The sequence below is a fragment of the Halichoerus grypus genome, chromosome 5, assembly GCF_964656455.1.
Source record: "Halichoerus grypus chromosome 5, mHalGry1.hap1.1, whole genome shotgun sequence".
Taxonomy (NCBI): Eukaryota; Metazoa; Chordata; class Mammalia; order Carnivora; family Phocidae; genus Halichoerus; species Halichoerus grypus.
Genome location: NC_135716.1, coordinates 118,387,344 through 118,405,081, shown reverse-complemented (window position 1 = coordinate 118,405,081; position 17,738 = coordinate 118,387,344). Strand labels below are relative to the sequence as shown.

Genomic DNA, 17,738 nt, shown 5'->3' with positions numbered 1-17,738 from the left:
TTGATTCAAGAGAGTGGGCATTGGATTTCATGGCCCCTGGGCTGCTGGTCTGGGAAGGTGCTAGGGAGCTCTAGTCCTGGGACCCACCCGAGTGTAGACCCGGAGGACATTCATGTACATTATCCCACTGCTCTTCATAACCTTCCCTTGGCAAGGGCTGACATCCCTGGTCTTGCTTATAATTACCCAGTTGTGCTTGGGGTCTTCCTGGATGGCACATTGGGTGGGCAAATTCTACAAATGCCTACTGTAAACAATCTGAGAAAAACAATCTGATCATCTTCTCCCGCAGCTGGGAAGAATGTCACCTGATCATCTCCACTTGTCATCTGACAACCTCTGTCATCTGACCAGCTCTACCTGGTCTCAGAAAGGAATGACCCCTGGCCATCTCCACCTTTCATGAGATCATCTTCACGGGGAAGCTGAAAGGAATGTCAGCAAGCCCAGGGCAGGGGCGTTTACACCCACCTCTGCAGGTCATACATCGATTGTTTTCCTGATAGTCGCATGCAACGTGTAGAATCCTCGGCTCTTGATAATGTTTCACATATTTCCAGAGGCATTAATGTTTCCAACCTTCCCACTGGTATGCTCAAATTTAACAGCCTCAGAGCGATGGAATGCCATTAAAGCAGTCACCTTTGCTGATGCTATGAAGGGGTTTTGGGCCAGTGGCCACTGTATTCATCAAACTGGAAACAAGATTAAATCTGAAAACAAGATTGTGGGAAATGGCTAAGACATTCTTCAGAGCAAAACAAATGAAATAAAATATAAAGAACATCCCTAGTATTTATCAGGTGCTTATTTAGTTCATTCTAGCAGTCTGTTTATTCATTCATCCTATAAATATGTAGCAAGTATCTGCCTGGTGCCAGGCCCTATGCTAAACCTTGGGATGACTTTCAAAGAGTTGGTAATATTTCCATGATGTCTTACCTGAAGGAATTCCAGGGCATTTTAGGCTTTCATTTATTGTCATTTCTCCCCAGTTCCCTACCATTCCCTTTCTGAAAAACTGCAAGTCTTCAGGAAAACCATCAGGCCCTGGGCAGCAGCTGAATTGCCCTTGGGACAATCCTCAGTGGCCACAGTCGTCCCCACTGTCATTTTGAGCCAACCTCCCAACCTAAACTAGAAGAAGCAGATCTAGGGTGGAGGTGGGGCAGGATTTTATCACCTGCAGGCAGAAATCTGTCTGGGTTCTTCCCAGATGAGAAAAGGAGAATTGAGAAAGCCAATTTCAAATTAAGTTGGCAGGAGCCAGAGTGAAAGAGACAATATTCTGGCAGTTTTTCATTGGCTTCTAAAACCTTTGCACTTGAGAGAACAACTAAACCAGAAAGGTTAACACTTGGATTTCACTGGATTGCCTCAGGTGTAAAATAATGTGAGCAATTTTCTCTTCTAATTTGGGGAGGGTCACCAGAGTTAGAAGGGAAGAAAACACCTCCACCTGTCCTCTCCCCACCCCTCCTTCAGCTGTCCCACTAGGCTTCTGGGGCTCCCTTCCAGAATGCAGCACAGACTACCTGCAGGGTTGGGGATGAGCCTCCCATTGTGCGAGCTCTCTGAGGGATCCAGGGGAAGAGGGGCTTGGGAGTCAAGATCACAGGCTTTCTGTGATCTTTCTGCTCTGTTCCTCTCTCCAAATAAAGTCAATGAATCCAGAATTGTGTTTAAAAGAGGAAGTTGCTGGGGTCGCCTGGGTGGGTTAAGCATCAGACTCTTGATTTGGGCTGAGGTCATGATCTCAGGATCAGGAGATGGAGCTCCACTTCGGGCTCCACGCTGAACATGGAGCCTGCTTAACATTCTCTCTCCCTGAGCATGCTCACTCTCTCTCTAGAAAAGAGAGAAAAAGAGAGAGAGAAGAGAGGCCCTTTACCTGAGAAGATTCTGATAATGGAAGAATTGCTGGTATTTTCCTTGACTAGAAAAATAGAAACATTATTCTTGCTCCCAGAACATGAACAGCTGAGAAAGCTGTGGATTTCTGCAAAGCCACAGCAGGAAGAAAGTGGAGAAGAAATATTTAAAAGGGGAGAACTTACTAATAAGAAGTGGGCCTCTCTGTTCTGGTTTCTGTAACTTCCTAGCTCTTCTGATTCATTGACATTATGAGCCACACAGACTCAGCGCCTGAGTCAGAAATTCATTTTGGAGACATTTCAGAATATCTGAATGGTCCAGAAGAAGGGGAAAAGTTCAAAACAGAAATGTGAGGTCTCTGGCTATAAGCAACATTCAGAAAACGGCCTCTTCAGGAGAGAAGCCAATCCCTGTTATACATTCAAGAGCTTGAACTGGATTCCATGAAGGTTCCGTGTTTTGTTTACAACATTTGAATGAAGAACCTTTAAGAGCAGCTTTTGCTTCTGCTCCCAGACTTCCACAGGACCCATTTTTATTTCAAGCCTTAAAAAAAAATTCAAAATGTAGAAACAAATGATGGACAATCCATGGGGGGCGGGGGGGGGGGACACTTCATTACAGTAGTTAATGCAAAGGTGAATAAGTCCTGTTTCTAAGGAACTGAGCCCTACATAGACCAGGAATGATACTATATAATTATATAATATCTTTGTGGAATTATACTTTACATAAGTCTCCATTTTGTTCTAATTTCATCAGTTCGGACAAACTGGATTGTGCTGCTAACTCAGGGACAATAAAATATTCTCATCACGTACAGATCTCCTGTAAGCTGTTTTGCAGTAGGAAAGTTAATAAAGGCCTGGAGGCTTAAAAATTCAATTCTGTTGAGGCATTTTCCACATTTATTAACTATTTTTACCAGAGCTCTGTATGTGGGTTCTCTTAAGACATGTTGGTGGGAGAAGTGGTGAAGCTGTTAAAGCAAACAAGAAAAACAAGTTACCATTTCATTGTTTAGGCAGGTGCCAATGAGACTGGGGGCGGGGGTGGGGTGCTGTCAGGACCCGGGGTGAAGAAATGGGACACGCGATGACCATTCACTGAGAAGTTTTTGGTTAAAGGAAAGTTATCAGTATTTCATATGTGAAATCTAAAAAAAGACAAATGAATAAACAAACAAACAAAAATAAACAGATCCATTAAGTACACAGAACAAACTGATGGTTGCCAGAAAGGAAGAGGGTGGGGGGATGCGCACAGCGGGCGAAGGGGCATAAGGTGGGAGGCTCAAGCTTCCAGTTATGGAATGAAGAAGTCACAGGGATGAAAGGCACCGCACAGGGGATCGAGTCAATGGTATCGTAATAGCGTCCTATGGGGACAGATGGGAGCTGCAAGGGAGCGTAGCATGTTGTATACATTTGTGGAATCACCATGTTGTACACCTGAAACTAATGTAATATTGTATGTCAACTGTACTCAAATACAAAATAAATATATTTTTAAAAATTATCAAGAATAGCAGCCAAAAGAAGCTCCTAGGTAGTGGGATTCTGGGAGCTCCTATGTGTTTGAAGGTTTGGCTTCAACGATGCCCAACTGGAAGGGGTGCGGGGCGGGGGGGAGAGAGGCTGAAGGTGTTTGGAAGACGGTTTGTCCAGAGGAGACAGCATGATGGCCTGGAGGCCAGGGGAGGCTTTAAGCCTGGAAAAAAAGGGATGCACCTCTTCCTTTGTGAGCAGGAGAAAGCAGCAGCGAGGGGCGAGGGGCGGGGCGGGGCCCCACGCGCAGCAGGACGCAGGCCGCCCGCAACTCACCTGGATTCAACTCCTCACGTCTTCCCTTCTGAAGTCGTGTGCCCTTAAAACCTACTTGGGCCACACAGGTCTCATTGTACGCTCTTCTCCTGAAACCGCTTCCATAGTTCTGTCACTGTTGTCACAGAATCTAAACTCCCGAGCCGGCGTGTGAAGCCCACTCTACTTCTCACCACTCCTGCCCCCACTCCCACTCCCGGTGCTCACAGTGTGGTCCCTGGCCAGGAACAGGAGGACCACCTGGGAACTTGTTAAAAATGCAAAAGCTCAGGGGGGCTCCTGGGTGGCTCTGTCGGTTAAGCATCCGCCTCTTGGTTGGGCTCAGGCTGTGAGCTCAGCGCAGAGTGGCCGAGTCAGCTTGAGATTCTCCCTCCCCCTCCCTCTGCCCCTCCTCCCACCACACTCCCAAGGGCGCTTGAGCGCACTCTCTCTCTGAAATAAACAAATAAATCTTAAAAAAAAAAAAAAATGCAAAAGCTCATGCCCTGCTCCGGATTTAATAAATCCGAAATGCTGGTAAAGAGGCCTGGCAATCTGCATTTCACCAAGGCTTCCCGGGGATTCTGACGCATGCTCCGGTGTGAGAACCAGGGGCCTAGTCTTACTGAACCACACTGGCAGCTCCCGGACCACACCGTGCTGGCCACCTCTGCCAGAAGGCGCCTCTCCCCCCACCTCCACTCCCATTTCGCCGGGTCCTCCGCCTCTCCCCCAGCCCACGGTGACTGCCTCCCTCCCTGTGCTCCCAGGGAAGCGGTGAGCACTTCCATCATTCAGCCTTGCTGCAGCTCCGGGTTTCTGTGTCTGCCTCCCCCAGAGCCAGCGAGCTCCCCTCCCCGGCGTGGGGGGCGGGGGGGAGAGTGGCGACTGTGTTTGTCCTGGCACAGTCCTGGGGCTCAGAAGCTGTTTTTTGATTTGAAATGTTAATGAAAAGCAAAGTACAGGGAGGGGAGCGAAGAAGAGGGAGCGAGCATGCGGGAGAGAGACAACCACGAAACGCTAACCGCGGCTGTTTGCCCCATCCATCTGTGGGCCGGTCCCGCGCCGAGTGCCTCGCTGAAACGGTCATGTAGTCCTCCAACACGCTGGAGGCGCTACCGAGCCACTCGGCAGAGATGGAAACTGAGGCACAGGGAGGTTACATAGTTGCCCTCGGCTGCTACGCGGCAGGAGTCTATACTGTCAACCCTACGGGCTGAGAGGGGAGGGAGCTTTCTTCGGAGCCGTTATCAATACTCACTAGCTCCGCAAACGTTTCCTGGATGCCTGCTCTGTCTGTGCCAAACTGAGCCGACCAAGAGGAAGGCAGAGAAGGGCACGTGCACGCAGTTGCTTACACCGCAGCCCTGGAGGAGCTCCCAGGCTAGAGAGATCTGTAAACCAGTGAGCACGACTCAGCGAAGGACAATTACTGAGGAATGTCCAAAGAGCAGCTTAGACCCCGCAGCAGGCAGCATTGTTCTGCCACAGGTTCCCACAGAAAATTCCAGAGGTAGGTAGTCAGGGCTGTGTCGATTCTGCTCCACGGCACCCTCCAGCTTGCTGCTCCTCCTGCCCTGGGGTGTGCCCCTCACCTTCCTGGTCCAAAATGGAAGCCATCACACCTTTGTTCCAGGCTGCAGGATGGAAAAGGGGGCAACAGAAAAGGAGTAAAGGACATGTTCTAGATCCCTCCTGCAAAAATTTTTGGAAACTCTCTCATGATTCTTGTGCTTACATTCCAGCATCCGGAACTTTGTCACCTGGCCATATTGGACGGCAAGAAAGACTATACTGTATTAGCAATTGTCATGATTTTAATCAGGAAGGAGAGAACATACATTGGGGGCAGACTGTAGTCTCTCCTGCAGGATGCATGGTGGCAGGTGTCCTAGGAAGACACGGGGACGGCTGGGAACCAGGTGGGAAGAACTTGGTGTGGCATGACCAGTAGTTTGGAAGCTGTCGTCCTGGCAATGAGAACGGTCAGGTAGGTTTAAGCGAGAGACAGATGGAAACTGAGTGATGTTTCCCAGGGATCTCCCTGACAGCTGTGCAGACAGGTTCTGGTGGGGTGCTACTGTGACCCCGAGACCAGTGAGAAGACAGTTCCCCAGTGCAGGTGAGAGGCAATGTGGGCCCGGAGCAGGGCAGTAACAGTGGGGTGAAGACGAGAGAATGGAGAGCAGGAAATGGGGGGGCAGGAGAGGATGGATCTTGGTGGCAATTAGGAAATGGGGGTGAAGGACAGGGATGGAGTTGAGGATGACACTGAGGTTCTCAACTTGAGCAATGTGATAAATGACAATGTGGCTGAAGGTGAAGGAGGCTGCCGTCAGTGGCAGGGAGAATTGATCAGTTTGATTTGGGATATGCTGAGTTTAAGGCGCCTGTTGGGTGCAAGATGTTCAGCAAGCTGACAAAAATACATGTCTGGAGCTCTGGAAAGAAGTCAGGGATAAAAGTACCAACCAGGAGTGGGTGGGTCCGACAGCTGCAGACAGGATTTGGGATGGCTTGACCAAAAAAGAATAAGGGAACAGAGTCAAGGATGAAGATCAGGGAGCGCCAAAGTTGTGTGCATTCTCTGCAAAGTCCATTCTGATGGAAGGTTCTTTGGAAATAGAAGCTCAAGAAATCTCAGGTTGCATCCTTTTCCCAGATATCCAGGACCTGGGTCAAACTCTCCATTTCAAGATAAGATGAAACCACTAAAAGCTTTTGCTTTCCCTGGTTGAAATACTTGAACACCAGCTAATGTTAGGTTTGGGGGGGAAAAGTCATATTTAAGGTTGAGGTTTCCATTTCTACTCTAATACAGCAGAGCCTGTGCCCAGAAAACCTCCTGCCTCCCTCGCCATCCAGGGAGCTGTCTTGTCATTATGCTGCCAGGCCTCGGGCCTGGGCAATGCCGGCAGGTTGAGATCCGTGTGGTAAGGGATGGCAGATCAGGGGAGCCCTCTCCTACAAACAGCTTTCAACTTCTGGGTGATTTAATGCCCTTTTGGATTGCTTTCAAGAAATGAGATGACTGTTGGTCCTAGTATCTGCTTCAATTCTAGAAAGGGTTAAAAAAATTGTATATAGCATCCCTTTCATTTTAATTGATTTTATTTAAAAGATTTTTTTTATTTATTTGAGAGAGAGAGAAAGCATGAGTGGGGGGGTGGGCAGAGGGAGAAGGAAAGGGACAAGCAGACTCCTCGATGAACTTGGAGCCTACGTGGGGGCTCAATCCCAGGATCATGAGATCATGACCTGAGCCAAAGTCAGATGCTTAACAGACTGAGCCACCCAGCTGCTCCTCAATTGATTCTTATTGTCCTTGCCCTTCTCCACTGCTTCTGATCCTTGACCACCTCCCCTCCCCACCAACATCTGCTGCCCCTGCCCCTTCTCATTTTAAGCAGTTGGCTAGTATAACCCACTTTCAAAGCACTGATTTCTTGAAATGCAATGATTATAATTTGGGAAACACTTTCAGCCAAAGACTATGATATCAAAATGCTCAATTCTTTGGGTGGTCACTAGCAAAGTGTCTTCAACTGATGAGAATCCAAGTAAAAGGGCCTTCAATTATCTAGAAAGCACTTAAAGTCCAAACCCAACAGGAACAACAAAAGCAATCTAAAATTAAAATAAATGGTGGTTTTCATTTTTCCCTTCCTACTATCTTCTTTTTTTTTTTTTAACATATACTGTATTATTTGTTTCAGAGGTACAGATCTGTGATTCAACAGTCTTACACACAGCGCTCACCCTAGCACATACCCTCCCCAATGTCTATCACCCAGCCACCCCATCCCTCCCACCCCTCCACCACTCCAGCAACCCTCAGTTTGTTTCCTGAGATTAAGAATTCCTCATATCAGTGAGATCATATGATACATGTCTTTCTCTGATTGACTTATTTCGCTCAGCATAATACCCTCTAGTTCCATCCACATCGTTGCAAATGGCAAGATTTCGGGTTTTTTGATGGCTGCATAATATTCCATTGTATATATATATACCACATCTTCTTTATCCATTCATCTGTTGATGGACATCTTCGCTCTTTCCATAGTTTGGCTATTGTGGACATTCCTGCTGTAAACATTGGGGTGCATGTGCCCCTTCGGATCGCTACATTTCAACATTTAACATAAACAAGATAGGCATACATTAAATATTTAATTTCAAGATGATTGACCAAAAAATAATCAAGGTGATTGATCAAGTAGAGTTAAATGTAGATATAGACATAGATGTAAGTATGGTTATCTAGTATAGATATAGCAGGGGTTTAAGACGCTTGGTTGTAGTGATGGCAAAAGTCAATTTTTACTCAATTTCTTACTTTAGTACTTGTCTGCCCATTAACTAATGTCTACTGCACATTAATAAATTTTTAATTTGAGATCATAAAATAAATAAATAAGATAAAATAAATGGTGGTTCAAAACCACAATGAGATACCACCTCACACCCGTCAGAATGGCTAAAATTAACAACACAGGAAACGACAGATGTTGGCGAGGATGCGGAGAAAGGGGAACCTGCCTACACTGTTGGTGGGAATGCAAACTGGTGCAGTCAGTCTGGAAAACAGTATGGAGGTTCCTCAAAAAGTAGAAAATGGAGCTACCTTACAACCCAGCAATTGCACTACTGGGTATTTACCCCACAGATACAAATGTAGGGATCCAAAGGGGCACATGCACCCCAATGTTTACAGCAGCAATGTCCACAATAGCCAAACTATGGAAAGAGCCCAGATGTCCATTGGCAGATAAATGGATAAAGAAGATGTGGTATTTATATACAATGGAATATTACTCAGCCCTCAGAAAATGAAATCTTACCATTTGCCTGACGTGGATGGAACTAGAGGGTATTATGCTAAGCGAAGTAAGTCAATCAGAAAAAGACATTATCATATGATTTCACTCATTTGTGGAATTTAAGAAACAAAACAGAGGATCATAGGGGAAGGGAGGGAAAAATGGAACAAGGTGAAACCAGAGAGGGAGACAAACCATAAGAGACTCTTAACTCTAGGAAACAAACTGAGGGTTGCTGGAGGGGAGGTGGGTGAGGGGATGAGGTAACTGGGTGATGGGCATTAAGGAGGGCACGTGATGTAATGAGCACTGGGTGTTATATGCAACTGATGAGTCACTGATCTCTACCTCTGAAATTAAAAATACACTATATGTTAATTAACTGAATTTAAATAAAATAAAATTTCAAAAATAATAAAATAAATGATGGTATACTTGTCTAAGTTGGAAAGTTTGGGTACCGGATTAGTGTAGGATCCTAGGATTAGTATAAATTAGGAATTAGTATAAATTCAGCCAAATGTCTACTATATCTCACCTCAGTGTATTTGGCAGTGTTCACTGATATTCAACATGATGGCCCAAAAATAGTGTAAGAAAACCTCCTATCAAATAAAGACTCATTTATGGTCCTCATGCTCTAGTGGCTAAGACACGAAAATAGGCAAAATGCAAGCTGCTAACATTTTCACTTTGGAAACATGAAAAATTAAAGAAAATATGGTAAAATGTTTTATAAAGTGAAGTTTATTTTTTAAGACAGTCCTTTATTCTGAGATCATGTCCTTTTTATGTCACTGTGTCCTGTCTCATAGAAACAGTAGTGACAGCAGATGACAGGTTCTTTTTGAATGACCTTACCTGGCAAAATTAAAACCTGGCCCACCTTCACTGTCCCTAAATTTATTTGGAATTTTATTTGTTGGTGAAATGTCAAAGTCTGGGAATCCCTGGAGTTCTATTAGGCCTTTCCCACAGGCTTGGAAGCAAATGAGATTTTCTGTGGATTCCCTGAGATTTGGGGATTGGAGGTGGGGGGGGGGGTCTGGTTCTCTGTCCTCTCTCACCCTGTGCTGATCATGTTGGCTGGTGCTGAAACAGGTGCTCAATAAACAATTTATTGGAAATGGTTGATCACCAGGGAATGGAAAGCTTAAATAGGGCTCTTTTGTTTGTTTGTTTCCTCCACTGATTACCAAAATGTTAAACATTTTAATTATTTTTAAAGTTGTGGTTTTTAAAATATATGTATTTTTAATAAATCAGTTATATATACAAAAGTCAAACCAGACCACCCTTGCAAAGCAGCTTCAAAAGGGAGCCTTGCGCGGGTTTGCACACATCTGCTCCTCAAAAATATCCTCGAAAGACCTGTTTGGGCTCCGCGTTCTTAAACCGATCACCAAACCCTTTTCTGCTTTTTAGAAACCAGGAAGGAGAGAGGAAGAGACTTATAATTGCTACATAACTCTCAAAGACAATAAAGATTCAGGGTTGGTTAGAACCAGCTTTTAAATCGGAACTTGGGTTCTCTGCCCTCCAAAATCAAAGAAAATTTTCGAAATCACTTTTCAAGAATCACAAAGAAAAAAAAATGCCCCTTCGAATAGGTTCTTGACCCAGAGAGTTTTGATAAAAACCATCATCGTGATTCTATTGTTATTTCCCAGAAGCCAGCAGCAAACATTTTCCGAGGAATCGGAAACTGGTAAAAATGCAGGCAGTAGCGAAGTCCATCATAGTCACTAATCACGGAGACTCAACCCTGGGTTCTGTTACTAGGGAACCCGGAGTGCTGCTTGGTGAAGCCGGGACGTGGTAATGCTGAATCTCTCCACGCAAGAGGCTCCGAGCGGCCAGTGGGCATGAGTCCGCTTTATGTAGAGGTCAGGGCAGCCTTAAGAGTGGATGCGATTTAAATATGGTAACAACTCTCCTCCCACACACATTTGCACTGTAGAACATTCAGAAAAGAAGAATCGTTCTAATTCTACCATCTATAAATTACCTCCGTTAACATTTTGATGAATCTTCTTCCAGGCATGGATGAATAGATGGACAAACATACAGATAGCTACAACGATAGACTTACTACATGGATAAAAGTGCATTTAAGAACCCATTACTAGGGGCGCCTGGGTGGCTCATTCGGTTAAGCGTCTCCCTTTGGCTCAGGTTATGATCCCAGAGTCCTGGTATCGAGCCCCGCATCGGGAAGCCTGCTTCTCCCTCTCCCGCTTCCGCTGCTTGTATTCCCCCTCTCTCTCTGTCATAAATAAAATCTTAAAAAAACCTATTACTAGTTATTTATGGAGAGGGGAGTCGGTAAGATTTGGTGAAGGGAGGCTGATTTTTTAATATACACAGACATGGATTTGTCACAACTACATACTACTACGTATGTTTTACTTCCCTAATTTTTTAAATTGCAAAAGCCCAGAGCAATCACTCTTGGGAGTAGTGGGGTCCAGTCGCGAGCTGCCCTGGGTGTGCCGTGGGGGCGCAGAGGTGAGCCGGGCTCCTGCGCGGGGCTAGAGCGCGCGGGGAGGGAGACTCCGGCGCAGGAGCCCGGGCCAGAGGCGCCCGCGGCAGCCCGGCTCCGCCGGCCGCTGGCACTGCACCCGGGGCGGGGGCGGCCCTGGGCCCGGACGACGGTTACCTGTGCTCGGCGGCGTGAGGTGTGGTGCGCATCGGCCAACGGCCACTCGGCCCGGAGCCCGCTTCGCCTTGCCGGGTGCCTCGCTTCCGCGCCGGTTCGCCCGCCTCCCGGGGCTGTGAGCGGCGGGGGAGCACGCGGGGCGGCGGCCCCAGGGCGCCCTCTGGCGGGCAGGTGCGGGGCAGGTGAGAGCCCGCGGGGCGGAGCGCGGCAGCAGCAGGGGCTGCGGGCTTCCGAAGCCAGCAAGCAGAGGGAACGCGCTCCCTTCGGGGACCTGCCCTGGTTTTCTAAGGTTTGGTTTGGGTTTGGTTTGGTTTGGGGTTTCCATTTTCTCACCGCCTTGCCTGTCCATCCGTATTTCCCTCCTCTCAGGTTGGCTTTTTGTTTGCAACACCAATTATTTTCTATTCTTCAAAAGAATGCTTATTCATTGTAAAAAAAAAAAGAAAGCACAGAAAATCATAAACACCTTTAATCTTACCATTCAAAGATAAGTACATGCTTAAAGTGTTTTTCGTCTAGTTTTTTCCCCCATATCCAACAGTATGTATAATGGTGAGTGTGTATGTAAACAAACAGCAATGCTCTTGGAGAAGTCACGCCTGGTGCTGAACTGGCCCATGGGAAGAGAAGCCAGAAAGGCCAAAGGGCAGAGAGTAAGGGCCTCCTATCTTAAAAACCAGGCCTGGCTGCCTCCTGGCTTGATAAAGCAGTTAATCTAGCCCCAAGGAAGCTTATCTTTTTTCGGCTCAGCTGGGGGGCACATAAGCTAAAGCTCCCTCTCTTTACAGGGAGCAAGTAGGCGGCAGTGGCCAGTGGGGTGGGGAGGAAAGGAAAATTGGTCTCCCTGTTAGCTTTACATAACTAGAAGGTTCTAAGAGAGTGTCTGGCCACGCGGTGTGGCTCCAGCTCCCGCCCGGCACTTTCTCCCAGGCTTCTCCCTGCCGCTGTTTGACTCATCCTGTGTGGTCTCCTGCCTCTAGGCTGTGAGCCCCTCCAGCAGGAATACGTGCACCTGGCAGAACGCTGAAGTCTCTTTGGTCACTTTGTCTTCGTTTTCCTCCACATGCTTTGTCACATCATACAAACAGCGTGCTTGCTCTACAAATGCAGCTTCATGACAACTTGCCCCTCTTCCAGCCAGACTGGGGCCTCCAAGCAACTCTCTCCTTTATGGGAACTGGGAAGTTGTCCCTCTCTCCTGGGTGTGGTTGGCTGTCGGATTACAGTCGTTGGTTTGGGAGTAGAGAATCTGCTTCAGAGTTTACATGGCGCATCGCAGGTGTTCCTCCCTTCCTCTCTCTGGGTTACTTGGCCTGGGCTGAGGCAGAGAGAGGGGACTGTAGGAGGCCAGTCTGTGGAGGTGAGGATGTTGTGGGGCATGGGGATGCAAGGTCAAATCCTCTGGCCTTCAGCTCCCTCGAAGTGAAATAAAATCTCCTGAGATCCACACTGCTCAGCAATGCCTAGTAGAGTTTCCCCTGTGGGAACACAAAGAAGGGCTGAGTTCCCCTTCAAGTTCTGCCTGGGTGAAAATAAAGGCTCAGGAAGTAAGGCCACCACCACCTAGGGGACACTGGTTAAACTGGCTGGGCCATGCTGGTCTGACCTGGTGGTCTTTTTTGGGGAATCAGGTAGAAAATCTGTAATACCCAGAGTTAAAGGCCTGGGTTCTTCTTATTTTTATTTTTAGAGAGAGAGATAGGGAGACGGAGAGAATCTTAAGCAGGAGCCCGACATGGGGCTCCATCCCACAATCCTGAGATCATGACCTGAGCTGAAATCAGGAGTGGGACGCTTAACCAACTGAGCCACAAGGTCTGGGTTCTTCTTATGCTACGTACTAGCAGTGTGCTTAGGAGTAGATTACCTGACCTCTCCTAATCTCAGTTTGTTCATCTCTAGCAGGGAATAGTAATGTTAACTGGAGGTTATGTTTCGTGATTGCTGTGGGGCCCAAAAGAGCCTTGAAGCTACATTTGCAAATTTTCTCAACCTGAAAGCACTGTACCTCCTTATGTTTGATTCTCCTGCATCAGTGTTGAAACCTCTGAGCTAGGAGTATGGGCAGCTTGGTGGAGGAGACATTGCACTAGATGATCCTTCCAGTGGCACTGTCTCAATCTTGTCATTCAAGGACTGAGCTGGAACCGTCTGTTTTGCAGTTGGAAAAAAACAAGGCTCAGAGAGGTTGAACAACTTGCCCAAAGGCACACAGGTTGGCCATGACAAGGCCAGGACTGGAGTATAGTCCATAACCAACCCGTCCTTGCCCCATCTCTAACAGGAGATGGGAAAGGAGCATTTTCTTGGAATTGTTCCGGGGTGTGACACTGTCCCCATGCAGGAGACACCGAGAAAGGGGTAGAGGATCTCAGACTCTGCTCTAAACATTCCAGAGTGGGAGGGTGAGCCCATTATTCTTTATGCATTTAGAATCTTTTTAATAATGCTCTTCACGTGCCATAACAGAGCTGAACACTCTTAGAAGCCATTTGAAGATTTTATACACTGAGATTTCAAAATAGACAACTTAATAGGCTGCATCTATATTAAATGAGTCACTTGAAATTAAGATTCTTTCTACATTTCTCAGAACTGGTGGGATGATTATCTCTGTAAGACACTGTTTGGAGAGAGACTCTGACCTGAACTTTATAAAGACCGAACGCTTTCAGGTGGGCACACTGCTGCTTTCTTCATCAGTTTCAGAGACTGAGCCCTTAGGATTCTTCCCTTTGAAAGAGAAAAAGTTAAGTCCCCAGGTGCGGAGGAGGATAAACAGCTTTTTTTTTTTTTTTTTTTTCACTCCCCAGAAAGCGATCCATTGCGCCCAGGGCTGAATCTTGCAGGCTGCAGGTCCTGGCCCTGGGTCCACGGGTTCGAGGAGCAGTTCCGATGCCCAGTCCCTGGGACCGGGGCTCAAGCCACCTTGCAGGACCCCTGGGGCCCAGCGCTTCTGCTGCAGGCTCCTCAGACACCCTCCGCTCCCGAGCATCCTCTCTAGCTGCAGCAGGGGACAGCTGGGATAGAGAACTCTGCTAACACAGAGATGTTGTAAAGTATTATCCTGCCCTGGGGGAGAAAAGAAAACCAGGCTCCGAGAACAAGCCTCACCAAACTGAGCCAGTGCTAGCTGCTTTTCCCCAGATATGAAATTGAGCCAGTTACATAACAGTAGTTCAGCCTCTGAAAGCACACACAGCTTTGGGGAGCTGAAGATAGGATTTCTGCACAGGCGATTGTTTGAAGACATAGCCTGTTCTCCCCTCTTCATATCGACAGAACAAAAAGTGGGCTTTAAAGGCAGAATCGTCAGAGCTGCTCCTGTCACCTGCCGCCACACCACTGCCTCCATTCTTCTCGCTTTACTTCGCCCTAGCGTCTCCTAAGAGCGTGGCACGCACAGGCAGCTTCCAGAAAGTAAATAATAGAATCCCAACACCCTGGCTGTGGGGACCTCCTCTCGGATCTCCTTCCCCTGCCCAGGGTCAGCCAGCAACGGGTCAGATCATTTTTCCGAGGAATTCCAGGAGAAAATGTGGGCCAGGAGAAAAGCTTTGGATGACTCTTTCTAAGCCTCAGTGGGAAAAATATTCTGTGAACTTGAGGCAGAAGCGATGAACTTCAACCTGTAGGTTGAGAACCATGTCGATCTGGAGCAAACCATCACGAGCAGCCCATTGGCAGCCTGGGAGCACGTTGTATGTGTGCCTCTCTCTCTCTGTCTCTTGGGTGGGGAGCTCTGCGCTCCTGCAGGACTAGTGCAGTGGGCCTTCTCTTGATCGCGGTCTTGCTGCCCAGGCTAGTGGTTTTTGTTTTTCCCCAACAGACCTCTGTTGTTCTCAAGAAACCTAATGAAGTGCAAGTGTGTGGGAATGACAATAGGGATATACTTGAATATGCTCTAAGTAACACTGAAAAAAGGAATTCATTTGCAAGCATTAATACCTTCCTGTCACTAATTTCTCACCACATGGCTGTGGATGAGAACCGCTCTAGGACTGGGTTTCCGCTCACATGGGCCTGGGGTCCCGGCAGCCTCCACCGGCCTTGCCAACTCCTTCTCCTGATGGGAGGGACCCTTTGCCCTGTATTTCCAACCACAGATTTGGCATCCTGCTCTGTTGGGGCACGTCACCAGTGTTTTTTCTGTGATTTATAAGACAAGCCGCCAAATTCTCCTTTTGCCTGTTACTTCCAATTGCGTTTCCGTCATTTATACACGGGGTCAGGCAGAAGTTTGCTATGATGGGATTGGAGCTGCTGGGACCAGTCCAGCAGCTGGGATGGTGACCCCATGCCGGGTCAAGCCCACTCCTGTCACCCCCAAAAGAAGAATATTTTGAGGAATGTAAAAATTGCATGGGATTCAGTTTCAGGGACCATAACTAAAGTTTTATGCCAACACAATCATGTTCATGTATTTGCCTACTGTGATGGCTTTCCTGCTGAGATGGCAGAGCGGGGAGCTGTGACAGGGACTGGGCGTGATGCCCCCATTGCTTTGCACCCCTGCTAGTTAGAACTGCATGAGTGCCCCTGCTTCACCACACAGTGACATTTAAAAATTCTCTTTATTACCTGTGCACAATAAAAGTGCTTCTGGTCATCGTGACTGTAGTCATGGAGGGAAATGGCACACAGACCCTAACACGGCCAAGAGTGGACCAAGACAGGGCAGAAAAAGCAGAGTGTCTCCGTATATCCTGGGATTCCTCAGTGACCTTTAGAGTATTATGTGCAATGAGCTATTTCAATTAGATCCTTAATGCCCCAGTCTTGAAAAGGTAAATGTTCAATTCTGAATGGGATTGCCATGATAACCATTCTCAAAAACAAGAGTGAGCCTTGCACCCGGACTGAATGATCAATAGCTTTGGTGCAGAAAATTATAGAATGGCGGGATATGGATTAAGAATTGAACAATTTCAGGGTGCCTGGGTGGCTCAGTCATTAAGTGTCTGCCTTCGGCTCAGGTCAGGATCCCAGGATCCTGGGATCGAGCCCCACGTCGAGCTCCCTGCTCCGCGGGAGGCCTACTTCTCCCTCTCCCACTCCCTCTGCTTGTGTTCCCCTGCTCGTTGTGTCTCTGTCAAATAAATAAATAAAATTAAAAAAAAAATTGAACAATTTCACTTAAAAAGGGATACCAAAAGGCTCTGCAGCCATCTGGAACAAGCTGGAAATTTAGGGATCAAAAGATCTGGGTTTCAAGTTTCAATTTTACCAATTATTAGCTATGTGTCTTGGGTTCTGAGTCTGTTACTAACTCTTAGGAAGGTTAATATTCTGTTATTCAAGGAATCAAAAGAGAACATGAATGTTGAGCATTTTAGTAACTATAAAACTACCATCTGGACACTTCAAAACTTTTCATGATAATGAAAAGGTTAGAGAAGGTAAAAGAAGCCTTAAATACAATACAAATATATTCCTTAAAATATATTCTTTTCCAAAATTAAGAATATTTGATCTTTCCTAATCAGCGATAAATCCCTCGCACCAGTAATAGGTCTTGCCGGTTATGTAAGTAAATAACGGAAGGGATGAGCTATCAAACGCACCTGCCTCAGGTAGCAAACTGTCAGCGCCCAGCACATGGCTGCGTTGTGCACAGCTCCTTGTCTTGGTGGAGGTTAGGTTGGTCCCATGTCTAGGTTCTGGACAAAGCAGAGTAGGTGGAAGGCCGGTCTCTTTCAAGTCTGGTCTGTAAAAATATCTAGCACCACCTGCTAGTCTGCAGTTTTCCTGATCTGACAACGTTGGAGGCCACATGTTCCCGAGGGCTATCATACCTAAAGATGGAGGAAGACTGCCCGATCCACATCAGCAAGAATTTCATGAGCAAGAGTTAAATTTTTGTATTGAGCCACACCGACTTCGTGTTTATTTGTAACATGGCCCAGTCTATCCTAATAGTTCGCACAAAGAACTAAGCTAGATGGGGTTGGAAATAGGACTCCCACCCCCAACCCCCCCCCCCAAAAATCATAAAACAAGGTTCTTACACTCTTGAGAATTTGATAGTGTATTCATGCCAATGAGGCACTGTGCTAAATTTAATTAGTGTTTTTTATTTCTTGTTAACAAATTATCTTCTTACCATGTGTCAAGCATCCTACTAGGTACAAATATTTCTGAATCTTAAATATAAGAATACTGAGGTGGACCTTTACCAGGGACTTATCACTGACATTACAGTACCTTCCAAATCCTCTAAATTCAGTTATGTGTAAATGTTAAGAATTTAAAATCTTAACCAGTCAAGTGAAATAGTTTTTGTTAATCAGATAATTTATTAACATTCCACTCCATTTTTATATCCATCCTGAAAAATATACTTAGAAAAGGACTAGAATAACCTATTTTAGTATCCTTATCAACATGCCCCAAATCTCTGCAAATGCATTTTCTATTACATAGTAATACATGTTCTTGTGGGGAGAAAATCTTCGTTTTTTTTTTTTAAGATTTTATTTATTTGACAGAGCACAAGCAGGGGGGAGTGGCAGAGGCAGAGTGAGAGGGAGAAGCAGGCTCACCACTGAGCAAGGAGCTGACACAGGGCTCGATCTCAGG

At 46.6% G+C, this 17,738-nt stretch overlaps 1 protein-coding gene and 1 long non-coding RNA gene across 12 annotated transcripts in view; both read right to left on the bottom strand.

Annotated features, from left to right (window-relative positions):
* The window catches only part of CTBS (chitobiase), a 63,385-nt gene extending 52,100 nt beyond the window's left edge, over positions 1 to 11,285 (bottom strand). For 4 of the 11 annotated variants that reach the window (XM_078072829.1, XM_078072821.1, XM_078072828.1 and 1 more), the window contains exons 1-4: positions 11,160 to 11,262; positions 4,939 to 5,314; positions 2,885 to 3,031; positions 472 to 713 (exon numbers count right to left, since the gene is read on the bottom strand). The gene's annotated coding sequence lies outside the window, so the exon portion shown is untranslated. Of the gene's footprint in view, positions 1 to 471; positions 714 to 2,057; positions 2,185 to 2,884; positions 3,032 to 3,698; positions 4,328 to 4,938; positions 5,315 to 11,159 lie in introns of those variants that run through there. The other 7 variants (XM_078072824.1, XM_078072822.1, XM_078072826.1 and 4 more) reach the window with 7 other exon arrangements.
* Positions 11,286 to 11,612: 327 nt separating this feature from the next.
* Positions 11,613 to 17,070, bottom strand: LOC118546205 (uncharacterized). The gene is made up of 2 exons (XR_004922485.2): positions 16,724 to 17,070; positions 11,613 to 12,637 (listed from the first exon to the last, which is right to left on the bottom strand). It is a non-coding gene; the product is annotated as an uncharacterized LOC118546205 (long non-coding RNA).
* Positions 17,071 to 17,738: the final 668 nt, after the last annotated feature.